This window comes from Aythya marila (genome assembly GCF_965140915.1).
Source record: "Aythya marila genome assembly, chromosome: Z".
Classification (NCBI taxonomy): Eukaryota; Metazoa; Chordata; class Aves; order Anseriformes; family Anatidae; genus Aythya; species Aythya marila.
The window spans coordinates 27618546-27636252 of NC_139080.1; the positions used below are offsets into that span (position 1 = coordinate 27618546).

At 37.1% G+C, this 17707-nt stretch overlaps 1 protein-coding gene across 2 annotated transcripts in view; it reads left to right on the forward strand.

Moving 5' to 3' along the window:
• Positions 1-3350: 3350 nt before the first annotated feature.
• The window catches only part of ZNF366 (zinc finger protein 366), a 38089-nt gene continuing 23732 nt past the window's right edge, over positions 3351-17707 (forward strand). Inside the window, exon 1 of one of the 2 annotated variants that reach the window (XM_082783327.1) lies at positions 3351-3488. The gene's annotated coding sequence lies outside the window, so the exon portion shown is untranslated. Of the gene's footprint in view, positions 3489-3612; positions 4838-17707 lie in introns of those variants that run through there. The other variant, XM_082783328.1, reaches the window with a different exon arrangement.

The following is a 17707-nucleotide window of genomic DNA, read 5'->3' on the forward strand; positions in this document are numbered from 1 at the left end:
TTATTTTATTTTATTTTAATATTTTATTTTATTTTATTTTATTTTAAAGTGATTTTTTTTTTTTTTTAATTTCTAAGTTGATTTTTTTTTAAATGTCTAAGTATTATTTTTACTTGGTTAAAACGCTACACGTATACTATAGTCCAGAAGGAAGATACCAATTTTCTCACAGACAATTCAGATGCAAGAGGTTGTTGTCCTAAAACAATTAAGCAAACCAGTAAATGTCTCTGTTTTTTGCCTCTGGTCTCATTTTCTCAGGATAAGACAGAATGCTACTGCTGCTATAGTTACCTCTGCATTCTCTGCTATCTGTGCTGGATGGTGGTGCAAAGGCTCGAAAACCTTCCCTCATTCTTGTTAGCATGCTGAACATGTTTCATTTTGTTCCTACTTTAAGCATATAGGAAAGCTTCCCTGCCACCATTGGAAAGAGCCTGTAAAGTACAATTTATTCCCTACAGGAGAAAAAAAAAAAAAAAAAAATCCAATTCTTAACATCACAGAGGTTAGTGTGGTTGTAGATCTGATACAATCATACAGACTGACCATGACCATGACCATGTTTTTTCTTGTCCACTCCTCTGCCTTATAAAGACTGTTTACTGGTCATGGGAAGTATCTACACTTCACAGTTTTCACTTGTCTGCTTTGAGGCTGGAGCTGTACTTTTCTGAATTTGTATCCATGGATTCATTTTGGTAAGAGCACAGTGGGAAAAAGTGGAAAAAATAAAATAAAACCTCTTCCAGAAATATTTTCTGAAAAACAGATGAACTTGTCCCTTAAAATTTGTTTAAATAGTATAAACAGAGTTATCCATTGTGACTTGATTTGCAGGACTTCAGATACCAATGATTTTAGCCGTACTTTATTTCTTCAGAGTCAGGAATTGCATAGAATGACCTTTCAAGGTATATGTAGGCATGAAAATGCCAGTTTCTATCTCCCCCTTTGAGTTGTGTTTTCCTGGCAGCAGTGGTGAGAGATGGGCAGAAGAGCAAGTACTATGACAGCTGTATTCTGGAAAAGAAGATTAGTCTGCCTGGAACTGGATGGAGCAACTATGCATGTCTTGTAGGACTATTTCTCAAGGAAGATTACCAGCAGGAGACAATTTTTCTTTACCCTACTCCTTTATCCTGGCATGAAATGAGACAGTAGCAACAACACTCATCCAAGGAGACGAGCAGCTCCACCTTTGGGTGGTGGAAAGGCTGCTGAGAGTGGGAACCTATGATGAGATTAGCAAAGACCTTACATCTGCTTTTCTTGATGAAGTATGGGGCTCTTGGTCTCCTTCAATCAGGATATCAAAGTCACTTAATAAGCTGGAGAAGCTGCCACATGGATGTTTGCATCCAGCATCTTAGCCTTGCCGTCCTCAAAAAGGTGATATCTGCTGTCTCAAAAAGTAAGGGATGTCTGTGACAATGAAGTCACATACCCTCAGTGACGTGTATGAGAACAATACTAAGTTGGGCATTATAGGTTTTTGCCTAAACTTCTGCAATGTGTTCCCAATAAAGAGCAACAAAAAGATGTCTGATGGCAGTCTTCAGGGTCTCATTAACATGGAACACATGACAAACAAATAAATAAAACAAACTTTAAAAAGCTGGCAGCTGCTATCATCTTTAAGAATTCATGGTGACACTGGAAAACTACTTTCAAACAAAATCAAAGTTTTTCAGCTATTAGACTGACCCCACAGGATGATCCCTTAATTTGGTGGCTTTCTGTGCCCCTTTATTTTGCTTGTACTTGGTTTGCACTAGAACTCTCTTCCTAAGGGATTATCAGGTACATTTACAGGATATTCCTTTAGTGCATTGTGTTATTTTGCTTTTACTATTGACCTCTCAACACCAGGAAACACTGGTGATGCTGTAAGTCCAAAGATCACCCATAGCACCTGAACTGCTCTGTCAGCTGCTGATGTTCACAGTCAAAGCTTTCGCTTGCTGAATACTAAAATGGAAGACTCCTCAAGTTGCTGCTAGGCATCTTCTGGAAATAATACCAAGAACTGCATGAAGGAACACAGATGCCAAAGAGCTACTTCCTATGCTGGTTTTGTAGCTTCTCTTAATTGTACAATAAAAGAAATTATAATCTTCATGGGATATTGTACCAACTCATCTCTCTATTAACATACATTTACAGCTGTAACTCAGTCTGCTTCAATAGCATTCCTCTGAATTCCTCTGCTGAGGAATTCTTTTTAAGCATTTTAGCATTCCTTTTAAACACGCAGTGAAGTCTGGGTGCACAATTTATAAGAGAGGGCCATTTGAAATGGCCTTCCTTTTATTTTACTGTCCTTCACAGAACTCTACACTGAGTTTCTCATTCATGAACAGCACTGTCTTAGGTACTGCATTGCAATGCCAATTGAAAACAGAGTTCTGGCAACAGTGTAAAGGTGTTTACTGGCAAGAACAGCAGAATGACAACAAATTATTGGGGAAAAAAGGGAGCATCTATTCCCTACAAGTGGATTTCAAATGATATATAAAGCTGGGGGAAAACATACAAGCAAACAAAACCACATAATGGATTAAACTTATCCCAAGTATAACTCCAGCCAGCTGGCCAGTATCTGGTTGTCAAAATATGTTTAATGGGGTATGAAAAATCAAAGCAAAGTAAAAATGTGTTCTAGAACACAGCACATACTGTTTTGTTGTTTTTATAAATCAGGATGCCTTCTATATACTGCAAATCTTTGAGATAAATTACTTGTTACTACAACTCCAATATCAAGCTATGATTTGTACCATTTTCACGGTCTCTTCATCTCCCATTTTAACTGACAGCATTTGGTGAATAATCAACCTGCTATTTTCTTACAATCACAGTAAAGAGGGGATTTAGGAAATATGTACTTATATCGCTGTGAAAACAAGATATGTGTATACACGTATGATCACTCCATGTATGATCACTCCTTGTCTAAAGCAAAAGCCTGAATTGTCTATACAGACTTCTGACTGATTGTTCTGCATAAGATATGGGCATCTTATTCCTAGACACTACTTCGGAAATTCATTTGTTTTAATGCAGTTGCACATAACAAGCTGTAAAGTGGGTTTTATGAAGCCAATAATGCAGATATAATACTTGAGGAATTCCTTTTGGTTTGGTTGTATTTATTTTTCCAAACATTTTGTTTGAGAGAAAATGAGATTGCTATCTGCTGTTTCCTTATTTTTTTTGCAGGAAAGCAAAGGGTTGTTGACTTCCTCTCCCCTCCCTTCCTTCCTTCTTTCTGAAGGTACTGTACTCATCTGAAAAAAAGAGAACGAAATGGTTGTTCCTGTTCTCTTTCTTAAGTCATTTGAAACACTGTCCCTGCTAGTTTTCTAAGTTACTGCAATCTCTGCACGGGGGGGAGAGGGAGAGAGAGAGAGAGAGAGAGATTACCAACATGAGAGCAGGTAGAGAGTTTAGATTTAGGGCAAGATTCCTTCCAGCTTCAACAACTGGTAAGTTAAGTAAAAATGCTTTTATGGTTAACTCTTTAGAAGTGTGATATATATATATATATATATACATATATATTAATTTTTTATTTTTTTTTTAAGAAAAGACATTTATCATATACACATTTAACTGATAAGAAGATAATAATCATATGCATCGACAAGCAATATATTAATTCTACAGATGTCTATAGTCTGTTTTTTAGATATCGGTCATAATAGCATGCATCTTAATCTGTGCAGGCAAGTAAATATTTTCCAGCGAGGCTGATAATATTCATAACATAATCTGCTGTGTATTTTATATGTAGGACTTCTCCTAGGAGAATCTTGTTACAGGCTTCACTCACTTTACCCTGACTGTTTCAGCAAGCTTCACTGGGCCATTGCTAGAATAATGAGAGAAGCTGTGTCACATGCAAATTGATGTATTTCATATATCATCTGCCACTCCTGAAGTCTGCGCCAATCTACCAACCTGTGCTACAGTGAGAGAAGAGTAGTTTTTTTTTTTTTTTTTTCCTTCAGATGTTATTGTGTTTACAATTCCAAGTGTTTGTCTCTACTCATCTGTGTATATGAATAGTCTAGAAACAGTGACATTTAAGATGTGCTAAGACAGTTTCAGGTTCTCACATTAAAAAAGAAAAAAGAAAAAAAAAGAAAAAGAAAAAAAAATAAAAAAAAAGAAAAAGAAAAAGAGGTTCACGTTACACAGTATGTAACAACATCAAGGCTGATCGCTAGTAATAGAATCTAGTAATAGAATAGATTCGGGTGTTGTCTGCTTATTTGTCATCTGTATTGTTGTAGATACAAATAGGTGTTTTTTGTTTTTGTTTTTGTTTTTCTTGTCGGGCATAAATGTAGCAGAGCTATCAGAAGCAGATCATAAAATGAGTGATTGAATGCAAGGATATGTTTCAAGTACTGGACGAGAAAATCCTCTCTCCATGCTTTTATAAATGCAGAATGCAGTGGTAGGGAGAGAACGGGGACAGGTAATCATTTCTCTGCAGAAGGGAGAGCTTGGTCATCTTCTGACCCAAGCTCTCTGAAGTGCAGGATCCTTCACAGAATGCCCAGAGCCCAGACAGAGCAGCCCCAAATGGTGGGCAGGCATCGCAGAGGGCTGGCAAGCATCTTGAGTGGCTCCAGTTCCGCTCCTGGTGCTGGTCCTGGACCTGGTCCTGCTCCCAGTGGGGTACCTGGGATGTGCTTCGATCCTGGGACAGCCCTCCGCTCTCACTCCTCACTCAACAAATGAGTGGAACAGGCTTTCTTCCCCCTCTGTCTCTGCAAGTTTTTCCATAGGAAGGAATGATCTACCCCAAATTCAGCCCGATTCCTGGGTAAGTTTTAGATTCTCTTCACTCTAGGAGCAGTAGATGGATCTGGCCACAGGAGGTGTAAATAATTTGTTTCTAGAATGCGGTAGCTCAACATTTGGTCTCGCTCAGACTATTTTGGCACCAGTTGTTAGGCTTACTGGATGATACTTAGCCCACAGAAAATGTCTGCTGATGGCAAGAAAGTGCCACATCTTGCCATGAAAACCACCTGCCACATCTGCTGCTTAGCGTACCTGGGATTAAGCTTTACCTGGCTAATATTGATATATATTAAGTAGAGGGCTTTGACAGATGTTTTGACAGTTACATGTCAAACACCTGGACACCCACTTTTTAATTCCAGTGGCAAACAGAAGAATCTCCAAAACATTCAAAAATACATAGGCTCTGTATTTGGAAATCACTGCATTACTCTGTTGTGTTTTCCTCAAACTGCAAAGCGTTACTCTAGATTGCAATCAGCTCTATGTGTTGATTTGATTAGTTCAGAAGTTCAGTTTACGTTGTACGTAAGAGCCAGTTGCTGCATTTAGGTACAGATGTTGCTTTTGAAGGTATGAAACATTAATATATTCTTTATTAGGACCATGCATATGATAAATTTGTTCTCTGAGAGGCTGTAAAAGGAGGAAATTGCCTGAAGTACATAAAATATACGTGCTCATGTTCGTATTAGGTGGGCAAGAGCAGATAATGTCATTTCTAAGCCCATTCCCTAAAAATAAATATACAGAAGGATCATTTTAATAGGAAAGATAAATAATTTGATCATGAAGATCAACCCTGAGCTTTAAAATTCATTCTTAGGTTCCATCTTTCAGGTTTCTTTTTCCTTCAAATAATACTTTTTCTTCAGTCATTTGGAGCTTATTTGCTTTTGCTTTATGTATTTTATTGTTAGGATAACTGTAACGTGGTTTAGTATAATGGTAATTTGTACCACTACTACTATCTTTCTGGAGGGGTCAGAAAGAGAGACTTTTGACTGGTGTGTTATCGTTATCCCACATGTTTGAGATATTTACAAGCACAGAAGGGTATATTCTGAGCCTAGTGTGAGTACCGATCCACTGCCAGTTTAGTACAAATGAAATGTTTGTGAAATTTTGGTTACCCACCTCAATGTTATTAAAAAGAATAAAATTAATTGAAGCAATAAACCAAGAATAAAAATAGAGATGTTCTTGTTTATTTCACTTAAAATCTTATTACTGCTATTTCTGAGTGTGTTATCTATATAGATAGCACACAAAAGTAAAAAGTCACTCAGTGTATGCATGACTTATTGTTTATTATTTTCTCACATACTTATATTAAGACATTATTTCCAGGTGATTTCTTCTCAACTATAAGGAAATATAGGCAGATTTTTGTTTGTTCTGAGAAATAAGTAAAAAAAAATCATTATATCAATGATAGCAGCAATGATATGGAAAAAAAAATTAGCCTATGGAAATCCCAAGTTAACAGGCCTGAAAAGCACAGAAACTGATAAAAGCCTTTCAGTAAATGTCAATTTTCCTTTTATAGCTAGGACAGATTGTTTAATGGCGAAAAGCACTGAGAATCTGGGTTTTGGATGCAGAATACTGGCATTGAATTACTCACACAGTAATATTTTGGAGTCTCCAATATAGATTTTTGACCAGAAGGTTTTTAATATTTGAATTGTAATGAGTTTTTACTGATTTCTCATTCTTTCAAACAAACACACAGGTAAGAGCCTTAAAAGTGCCTGGGTGTAGAGCAGATACAGTTGGACTGAGAGACACCATGTACATCCTACAGATGCACTTATTGGCGTGTCTTTTAGGTGATTCTTTTAAGGCATTATTTAGAATGAAAGAACCACAGAGGGATGAATCACAGTAGCAACCCAAAACAAGCCTTGTATACAGAGATGGAAGGGTGTGGATTACCCCAGACAGCACTTACTGCTTCCAATCTTTGATATTACAAAGCCTCAATGAAGCAGAAAGGCACCTCTATCTGAATGGACCACTCCACTCACACAGATATGTCAGTAGAGTATTACCCTGACAGACAAAAGCAGTAAAAGCTGCATAAGATAATAGGGTTTCTGTGTGATGATGATTGACATGATGCATGTCAATCAAATTGTAAGGAAATGTCTCTTATTAGTTGATCAGAAATGATTCATAGTTTCTAAGCACAAATGCCTATCCCTCGGTGGTAATGGATCTAATAAGACAATGGATCTAATAAGACTCTTTCAAACAGACCTTACAACTGCAGTGTAGACCACTAGAGTCTGAGGGACTGATTTTATGCCTCAATAGATGTTTTCAAATATATCAGTTATTTAAAGCAAAAGAACATTTTCTTCCTAAATGCAGTTTTTTCCCCATTTTACTTTACCATTCATAAAGACCACTGAAAAGGAACTTGGGGAAGAAAGAATTATAGAGACAATGTGAAGCTTTAAAAAAAAAATAAAAAAATAAAAAAAGGTGACTCAGGGATATCCTCTTTCTTGTTGGAAAACTGATATTCTGAAAGTGAGACTGCAGTTCTCCAATACTGTAAAAGTTTTAGTGGATTTTTATGTGTGATTTTTAGACATCCACCCAAAGAAGAGGTCTAAGTTAATACTTATGTGTTACTTAAAAGATACATTGAATTCTATGATGGATGTCAGTATTTCATTTATTTATTTATTTATTTATTTTTCTGTGAGGGCAAGGTATGACATATCTTGTTACCTAGCTTATAAAATGTTAGTGGTCCAGTAAGAAATATTATTTAATCTCTGTTTCAGTTCCTACTAAGCTTAATATTTTTGTGACTTGTTTTTCTAAAATGAATGGTTTTATACTGCTGCTACCCTGACCCTGATAAGGCACACATTTTCCTTCTGAACTAACAACACTTAATGTGTTGTAAAGACTTTCAATGACACTGGAAGCAGTTAAGCTAAATAATCAGATATGAAAAGAAAATATTTTCATGCTTTGAAAGCTATGGAAAGAACTTATATGAATACTTGTTTGTTTTTTTTTTTTTTTTAATTTTACTTTCACTCCTTGTTTCTTGCTTTGTGTGTTAGAAAGACATTATTAATTATTTGAATCAAAGAAGGAAAAAGTTATTATTTTTGTTTTCTCTCCCCTCCTTTTTCTACTATAAAAGCAAAAGCACAGAAACATTTTCCTTCTACTTTGTGGATTTGCATGAAATCATGCATATGAATTTTTGTTTGATTTAAAAGAAACAATTTAGGACAAAAAGTGTTTCCTGAAAACCTATAATATTCATAGAAAGTAAACCTGCAAGCATCCAACTTTCCATCTCCTCATACCTTTTAGAAACATGACAATTCAGTGAACACCGAGATGTTTGTTGAATTTGAAGGTTAATTTAATTACAAAAAGCTACAAGGTAAACTGAGTCTCATACTTTGATAACATCACTTTTCTCTAATGAATTAGAGAAATGTACAACTGAACTGAAGTTAAAAGCAATATGAGCAGGGTCATATATTTCCACCTGTTATTTTTAGGTGTAGCACTATGAGAAATGTGAATGTACAGCAAGTAGGCATTAATTATTCACTCCTCTGTTTGGAGGCCTGGTGAAGAATAGCAACCACCTAATTTCTCTGCATAGACAGAACTTCACAGGATGGTGTTTGCAGGGTGGAGGAGCTAAGAGAACTGGTGTAGTGTCTCTAGGATGGGATCAAGTGTCTACACCTTATTCTTATTCTTGTTCTTCATGGGCCGGATACTAGGTGGTCAGAGAAACAACAAGTGTGTTGGCTGTGAGTGGCATTCACTGGTTCCTTGCTATTCCCTAGCTGTGCAAAAGCCACGTAGGCTTTTGCTTTCTGTGGCCAGAGTTGCAGTGTAACTCAGACTCCTTTTACAGTGATGAAAAACATTTTGCTTTGTGGAGGGCTCCATGCTGAATATGCTACTATCCCTCTTGGAAATAAATGATTGAAATACAAACATTTCACAAGGTCTTTGAAACTGGAAAGAATCTGTGCTCTTAGTAACATCCAACGTGCTAAATTCAAACCAAATTTAAATAAGCCCACTCTAATGATATCAGGAAGAACACATTGTGGAGTATAATTACTATTTCAGGTTTAGTCATCTCTCTAAGGTGCTTTCTAAAGCAAGTATCCCCTTGTTGTTTCAGCTTCAGATAAAAATTGTTTGAAATTGCTATTTGAAAAGGGAGTGTCTTTCATGTAACAGTCCCAGGTAGCAGAATATTTTTCTACCTGTCTACTTTTTCTTACAAGTATTTAGAAATAAGTGTAATGAAAAATAATAATCAGGAAATGAAAAGAAAAGAGATGACATATTTCTAGAGCATCCATCAGCCTCCAGAGAACAGCAGAACTTGTTTAAACTGTCTGATACACTGAAGCCCAGGCTGGGTTGTTTCCCTGGTGCAGATTTCAGAAACCATGAAGAGCATCCTATATTAGTCCAAACTGATAGGTGAGCGGAGGGGCAAGCGCTGAGCTCTGCTCTCTGGGGCAAGCGACAGGACCCGAGGGAACGGCATGGAGCAGGGACAGGGGAGGGTCAGGCTGGGGGTTAGGGAAAGGGTCTGCATCCAGAGGGTGGTCGGGCACGGGGACAGGCTCCCCAGGGCAGTGGGCACAGTACTGAGCCTGCCGGAGTTCAAGAAGCATTTGGACAACGCTCTGAGACACATGGTTTGGATTTTTGGGTGGTTCTTTGTGGAGTCAGGAGTTGGAATCAAGATGTTTTTGGTTCCTTTTCAAATTAAATTATTATATGATTTTATTCAAGAGCCAATATTGATTTTAGGCTGAGTTTACTATTTGCTATTGTTCTATAACAGGAATTTTAGAAAGCTACAAAGAATCTGTTGGAAAAATAAGTGGACCAAAATGTGCTTTTATGGTTATCTGTAACTAAAACCATCCATTTATAAATGTGTAGGATAATATTATTTTCCTGTAACATCACAGCAAGGAATAGCACCAGTGTGAATATTAGATAAAACCGATCTTCTGTGTAGTGCTATATTCACAATATGAAGTCACCAAGGTTCCCAAAAGTGTTATATGTGTGTTTATGAAGTTACCAAGGTTCCCAGAAATGTTATATGTCTCTTGGTAGCATTTTGTCAAGATGCTATGGAAGCAGTCACATGCATCAGAGAATTGGTGCTGACTGACCCCTCCTCCTGATCTCCTATACTCTGTGCCAAAAAAGAAAAAGCAATCAAAGACTTTTGATCTCAAAAACATTAATTTCTTTTTTTCCTGTCCCATAAAAAGGGAAACCCTTCTAACACTACCCACAGATAAAGAAATGTCACTGAGTAGAATCTGCTGGATTCTGTAAGCAAGTGATCAGGACTCAGGATTCCCTTTAACAACTGTGGAGATTTTCACTAGCTTGTTCGCTATCAGACACAGAAAACAAACAAACAAACAAAAACACACACACAAAAAAACATGCACAAGCACTCAGTGGAAGGCACTGAACATGGTTGGGCCAGCAAGTCACAACACGGTTCATATATGTATAAACATTTACCCTTGGGTACTGTCCCGCAGCCCCTTGCCTGACATTGAGTAAGAATAAACTCACTTGCCATTTCTACTAAAATATAACAAAAGTTCCTCTCAAATCTTCTGCTTTTTGCACATGTCACTTGGCTTGATTTTCAAGAAATCGAGTTCTGAATAAAATGATTTGTTTCAAACTTATGTCAAGGAAGGGATTGAGAGAGGGATTTATACTGGAGTCATGGATTTTTGGTTTCCTTTTTTCTTGTGATGAATTGAGTTAGTAACCAAAAAAAACTTTTGTCATCACTAATGGTGAAGGATTAGTGTTAAAGTGGAAATTTCACATTTCAAACTTCAGTGTTCATTTCAAATCTCAATGTTGACTTTTTTTTTTTTTTTTTTTTTTTTTGGCAAAAAGTAATTTTTTATTTGTTTGCAGCTCAAGTCTGTGTTCCAATATCTGTTGATGACATTTGGCTAAGTCTGAGCTGCCATTCCCACTCCGTATGCTAGTTTATTGAATTCAGTAAAACTGGCATTTTAAATCTGTTTTAGTTTAAAATGATTAACCTCAAGAATTTCTCCCTTTTAGTTGATTTACACAGGGGCTTGTTTTCCAAGTGATCAAAATCACAGAAGCTATACAAAATTTGTTTTGAATTTCAGTTCTCCTTTAGATGTGGCAACAAACTAGCACTTATTTTTGAAATGTTCTCAAAGTTAACAGAATAATTAAGTGCTATATGCTGGATGCATTTTGGGGGATCAGAGGGAAAAAACATTTGCTTCTTGATGTTTGCTTCTTTCAATTAGAAGATTCATGTTTAACATCACAGGTGAAGGGCAAAGCCAGAGGGGATGTTACCTTAAATTACTTCCTTGGAGGCATATGATAGTCAAAAATATAATTTTGTGCTGGAGCTGAAGAACATTGCTCATTAAACAAATTTAACTAAATTGGTTTTAAATAATGAACCCTTATTTGAATGCACTTGTGAGATGTACATGAAGATGATCTTATTCTGAACAATAAATACATATTTTAGTTCTTCATGGTTTGAATGCTTTAACACAGATTTGAAAAACAATGGTCTTTAATCGCAGTGGAGACATATCACAAGTAGTTTCCTCCCAGTGTCCCAGTAATTTGCCTTAAGAATAATTTTGAACCCTGTCTCTTTGTCCATGATCCTTGGGTTCTCTAGTATTACTTGGGTATCAATGGAATAAATGCAGTCGTGTCCTAGGAATGACACTCACATCTCTAATTCTTTTGCTCTGTTTCCTTTGAAACTTCCATTCAGTTGGAAATTGCTAAGTCACTACTGAGCCACCTTAACTTGAAATATCTAGCAGAGTTTAATAGGGATTGATCATTTTTTTCAACAAAGCAGCTTTTCCAGCAAGAAGTCTGTCCAAACTTCAACTGAAACCAAATCTGTTTATACTAAATGACTAGGAAAGCATCATTGGGAAATTACTTTTAAGGAACTGGACACCAAGGGAAGTGCTTGGTAGCAGATACATTTTTCCTATATCTGTCAATTTCTGGATGAAATCCTCTTCTTTCAGTTCTTGTAGGATAAAGCATGCCTTACTGGAACACACTATAATTACTGCTTTATCAGCCTTCAGTTTCACTATGAATTTTGATCTGTGTAAAACAAATTGAAAGAAAAACAACTACAAAAATATCTTGGTCCTAACAACATTCTCTGTGTTTAATTAAAACTAGTGTTTCATTAAAAATGTAAACTGTTCTGGAAACTTTATATAAAAACTCTCCTACATCATATGCTTTTCCTCTGCCTTTATTCAAGCATATGCACACATTTTACCTGCTACTTTCTTTTGAGGTTCTTGTTGCTTTACACATACAACATGCAGAATTCAGAAGGTGCCAAAACTTTCTCATACATTAACTGCTAGTTACATGGAAGCATGCCAGTGGGCTGGCTTGAAGAACCAGGACTGAAAGTGCCCCTCAGCTACCCTTTAAGATAACAAAGAGGTGGGAGGAGACCAGACCATCTCTCTGGGCTCCATAGAGGTGATAACAACACTGGGACTCCAGTAGGAAGGAAAGCTCAATCTATTTCCTTTTTAAAGGTCATAAATGCTAGTGAAAGGTTTATTTTCAAAACAACACCCCAAGCATAACAGCATAAGGGTTATGGAAGGGCATGCTTTTTTGATCATTCTAATTTTGAGTGTTCTGCATAGGTCCATTATTTGTTTTGAGGTAATACTACAGTAAAGCTCTCTCTTCTCAGCTTCTCTCTGCCATACTTAATGGTTGTGCTTTATAGGTGGAAAGATTCTGTCCAAAGTATGCTTTCAAGGACTCATCGCTTTGTTCAGTATTACAATTTTACCAGCAGATCTCTCCTTATGCTTATATTATTTATTTGTTATTCAATTCACCCTGTCTCATAATATCTGATATTCAGAAAAAAAAAAATCCTAAAACTTCATTAGTACAATTTAATAACTTTCCAGAGGAAAAACTATTTAATACTTAGGATCCCTGTCATCCACCAAAATGCACAATTTTAATTTGCAATGGCAGATATGGAAGTAGACAGGAAACAGGGATGAAGTGATAGGACTTCTATAAACAGTGATTAAAGTGACTTCACATACTTTATAAAGACAGAGGCAGATCCATGGTACCAGCCTCTGACATGAGAACTCTTTATCAAGTTAAGAAAAGGAAGAAATATATCTTATTGACATCACTTTATAATAGCCAAATCCCAGATCCTGTTCTCAGCTACTCACTATTTTTTCCACAAAGATTTCAGTTTGACATGAATGAGACTAGGGACAAAATGAGGAGAGTTACTTAGGAAGAATTAGATCATCTTCAGAGGTCCCTTCCAACCTCAGCCATTATGTGATTCTGTGATTCTGTGAGTAGTTAAACCAGCTGGCCAACCTGTCATTCTTCCTAATAACTAGTGATAGTAGAATCAAGTTACATTTCCACACAGTCTGCTGGCACAAGTTAAGCTTTGCACAACTGAAGCTCTTCTAGCATATGTGCTCCTGATGCCACTGTCCTGCCCAATCTGTTCTTATCAGCCCTTAAGTTTGCACAGGTCTGGAAATTCATTATGCCTATGTCCAAAAGCTTTTGGGGACCCAGTCCTTCAAAAATATTTATATGAAACTATATATAGAACAGTGGCATCAAATACAGTGCAAAATATAACAACCATGAAGTGAGAGACTTTGATTCATTTTCCTCATCCCCCATGAAGGATTTGGACTCCCATCCCTAACCTCTTAAGGGAGTACTCTAGAGCCCAAGGCTGTGAGGCTAACTCTGCTCTTTAGAGGAAGATGCTCTACTGCCCTTGTCCATTACACAGCCAAAAATGCAAATGCCAAGTGACAGGGAGTAGAGAGAAGTTGGAAAGGGTAGTTATGGGCTGTAGACATTTAAAACAAAAACTATAGTTTTTACAGGCCTGTGGACTCCATCCTCTCTAGAGATAGCTCTGGCTTTCCTCCATGCGTCTCTTCTGGAGGTTTATTGAAAACTTGGAAGTTTGAGGTACTTCACCCTACTGCCCTACTGGGTGATTGGGTGATTGCCCTTGTTGCTTGGCTACATATTCCGATTTTTTTTTTTTTTTTTTTCTAGTTGCCCTTTCTCTGCAATGTTAAACCTCCAGAAGTCACTCAGGGTACAGTGTGGTTGAGGACAATTTGCTAAGGTACTTTTCTTGGACTGGAACATTTTCAGTATAAAGACTGACTTGTCTTCATCTCCAGGACTCACCCTTGCTGGGCTCACCCTCTCAGAACTTACGCTCTTGCTTTTTTTGTTTTCTTTTTAAAATAGTCAAAATTAGCCTGGGGTACCTAAGACAATTCTTCTTGACCTAAGCATGTGCACGCCTTCAAAAATAGCTGAGTGCCACATGCCGGTTAGTGTTTTTGAGGCAATAGTTCACTGCTATGTAACCTTGTGACCTTCAGTCACAGTATGAATATATTTAGTTTTCTAAAAAAAAAAAAAAAAAAAAACAAAAACCAAACAACAATAAAACAGGCTTTGCACATTGAAAAATGCTAACCAATACAGATTATGCAGTTCAAAAGTTATCAGCAAAAATGATCCAGCTGTACAGTGTGAAAAGATCAGTTTCTAAAGATGGGAGACACTGAAAGACGTGTGATGTTTGAGGAATGGTGGGGAGATGAAGTGGTGCATGAATAGAGTGACTTGCAGTATCCATGGGCTTCATGTGTATTTGAGGAGAAGAAATACAACTGTTTCAGAGAGATGTACATTAGGTAGACATGCAGGTAGACATCTCGCCACCCTCACCTCCTGCACAGTACCACAGTACAGCTCTCACTGTCCTGACACTTTCATGAATCTCTGAAGGCACAAGACACTCCATCAAAGCTGTCAAAGATACCTCACTTCCCCAGGACACAGCTACTTATCTCTGTACATCCCTCATCTCACCAGAAAAAAAAAAAAAAAAAAGAAGCCTTATGTTTTTATACTAAGTGCCTTTAATCCAAATCCACCCTTCATGGAAGAAAAAAAAATAAAGAAAAAAAAATCTGAAGACACCATCCTTAGGTCACAGAGAGATCTCTGATCCACAGAGAGCTGTCCGTAGGCCCAAAGACCATGCTGGGAAGTTGTCACTGTACCTTTTCCTGTTTCTTATATTCTTCACAGGACCTTGGTTTAGCTACTTTACTACCCAGAGCTGATATGGCTGTTTTTACATCCTCAACAACATCTAATATAAAGATATTAGATACTTAGATATATATTTAGATTTAGATGTATATATATTAGATATAGATATCTGTGGAGGGAAAAAGAAAAGCAGAAACTTGGGCCAGAATTTACCCTGCTGTAGGCAGAGGTGGGGCAGGGCTGTGCTGTGGACCTAGAGGTGGACATCTGCCAGCAAATGGCTGTTCCATCCCTCCCCAACATAGCCTTGAATACTGTTGGTAGCAGTGAACTGGGGAGATTAAGATGTTCAGCTGAGGACATATGATCTTCGTCCCTTTAGACATTTTTAGACCTGATAATCTTCTGTACCTTACAGGATCACACCATACGTACTTGTGGTTTGGGGTGAAGTAACCAGCTAACATTTCAAAGCCTGTGAACTGAACATCCACTTTATTATCCAGGTTATCTGTGTGTTACTGGCCATTTTAGTAGATAGAATAAAGAAGCAGAGAGGGTATGAACCACAGATGGAACAGAGAAGTGATGAGGGAAGGAAATGTAAGAGAAGAACTAAGAAAACTCACAAAGAGGAAGAAAAAAAAAAAAGAGAGAAAGGAGGATAAGGAAAAGAGAAATAAAAGCCAAAAGAGCAGCAAGTATAAACTGTATTCAAAAGTCACTTCTTATGGATACTGAAGTGACTAAAGATGGTCCATGAGAGTAAAGTACTGCTAGGATGCCAGGGTCATTACCAAAAATACCATATTGCAGATGTTCAGTGGTTAACCCAGTCATACTGCTGTGTGACCTCCACCCAATTGTCTTATTAGGCAAGAGAAGAACAACAAAAAGATGAGAATGATAGCAAAAATTTGGCTAAACTGAGGACAAAACATACGTAAGAGCAATGAGAGTGAAAGCAAAATATTTTGCCAAACTTTTGCATTCACAGAACCACAGAATCACAAAATCATCTAGATTGGAAGAGAACTCTAAGATCACCAAGTCCAACCTCTGACCTAACACTAACCAGTCCTCTACTAAACCATATCACTAAGCTCTACATCTAAATGACTTTTAAAGACCTCGAGGGATTGTGAATCAACCACTTCCCTGGGCAGCCCGTTCCAATGCCTAACAACCCTTTTGGTAAAGAAATTCTTCCTAATATCCAACATAACCCTCTGCTGGTGTAACTTTAGCCCATTCCCCTTCATCCTGTCACCAGGCACATGGGAGAATATACCAACCCCCGCCTCGCTACAGCCTCCTTTAAGGTATCTGTAGAGTGCAATAAGGTCACCCCTGAGCCTCCTCTTCTCCAGACTGAGCAATCCCAGCTCCCTCAGCCACTCCTCGTAAGACTTGTGAGAATGTTGAGAACAGACCACTCATATTGGACAGAAGAAAATACCTACAGCTACCTCCCTACTGCACCTGGCAATTTCTTTTGATTCTAATCAATGTCACCACTGAAAAGCAAATTATGCAATACTACTACTCAGTGCAATAATATCTCTCTATAAACATATCTGATGCCACCGGTAGTGCCCTGGCTTTGGCAGAGTAGGTGGTAGGACTGTTTCAGATTTTTGGCAAAGGAAATTTCAGAATGTAATTTAATATTTTCAATTTATTATCAAAACAGAAAATGATCTTTAAGTTACACACACACACAAAAGTGAAGATGTATTTATTTTTATACTGTTTCATGAATTTTATTTACTAGATGAGATACCAAAGTAACTATACTCCTGTAAAATTGCTTATAACATCTTGCTCCCTGAAAACTGAGTAGAAAAATAAGTTGCACGTATACCTAAGATGGTTCCAAAAGCTACTCTAACAGCAGTGCAGACAAGATATTTCCCAAACATTTGTATTTCTAAGCTAAAATAAAGAAAAAATATGTAAGTTAAAATGTTAAAATTTGGGAATAACAAAGATGAAGGTCAAACAAAGCAGGGAGCACACTTTGCTAAGAGACCCATTTCTTTACATTCATATGATCTTCCAGACTACAGAAATGCAGGTATGTGGCTGTAAGAGCCCCTATAGCAGCCAGAATATTTAAAATGATCAAACCTTAAACAAGAAGCCAGGAAGACATGCCAAAACAGAGTCACTGAAGGAAAAAAAATAATAATTGAGGATTATACAATATATATGAGATATCTTTGAAAGTTCATTTTTTGTTGCAGCTGTTTACTGTGTCATGTTCAGCTCTTTAAGTGTGTCAGATTTTTTAATCAGTTAAGCTTCTTAGGTGTGTAATTGTATGATTTCCATTGTTTGTTTGAAAAGGTTTCAGTCTGTTAACAGGTATGGAAAGGCAGGTATGACTTTTCATATGTAAACACTGAATTTGCCAAAAGTATCAAATTTTGGTCATGTCGTAGATGGCTCCATATCCCATCGTACAACAAAACCCGTAACAAATTGCATGGAAAATCATGATCTATCATTTTCAGAGTTCATTGGAAATCTTGCCATAAACCATACCAAGCTCTGAATTACATCCTATTAAGAGCTACCAAAGCTATTAGTTTTAATTTTCTAAGCATTTACTGAGACAAATATGTTTTTGTTGGAAAGAAGAAGTTTTATCCTGAAGCCTGATATCAGCAGATGAAGG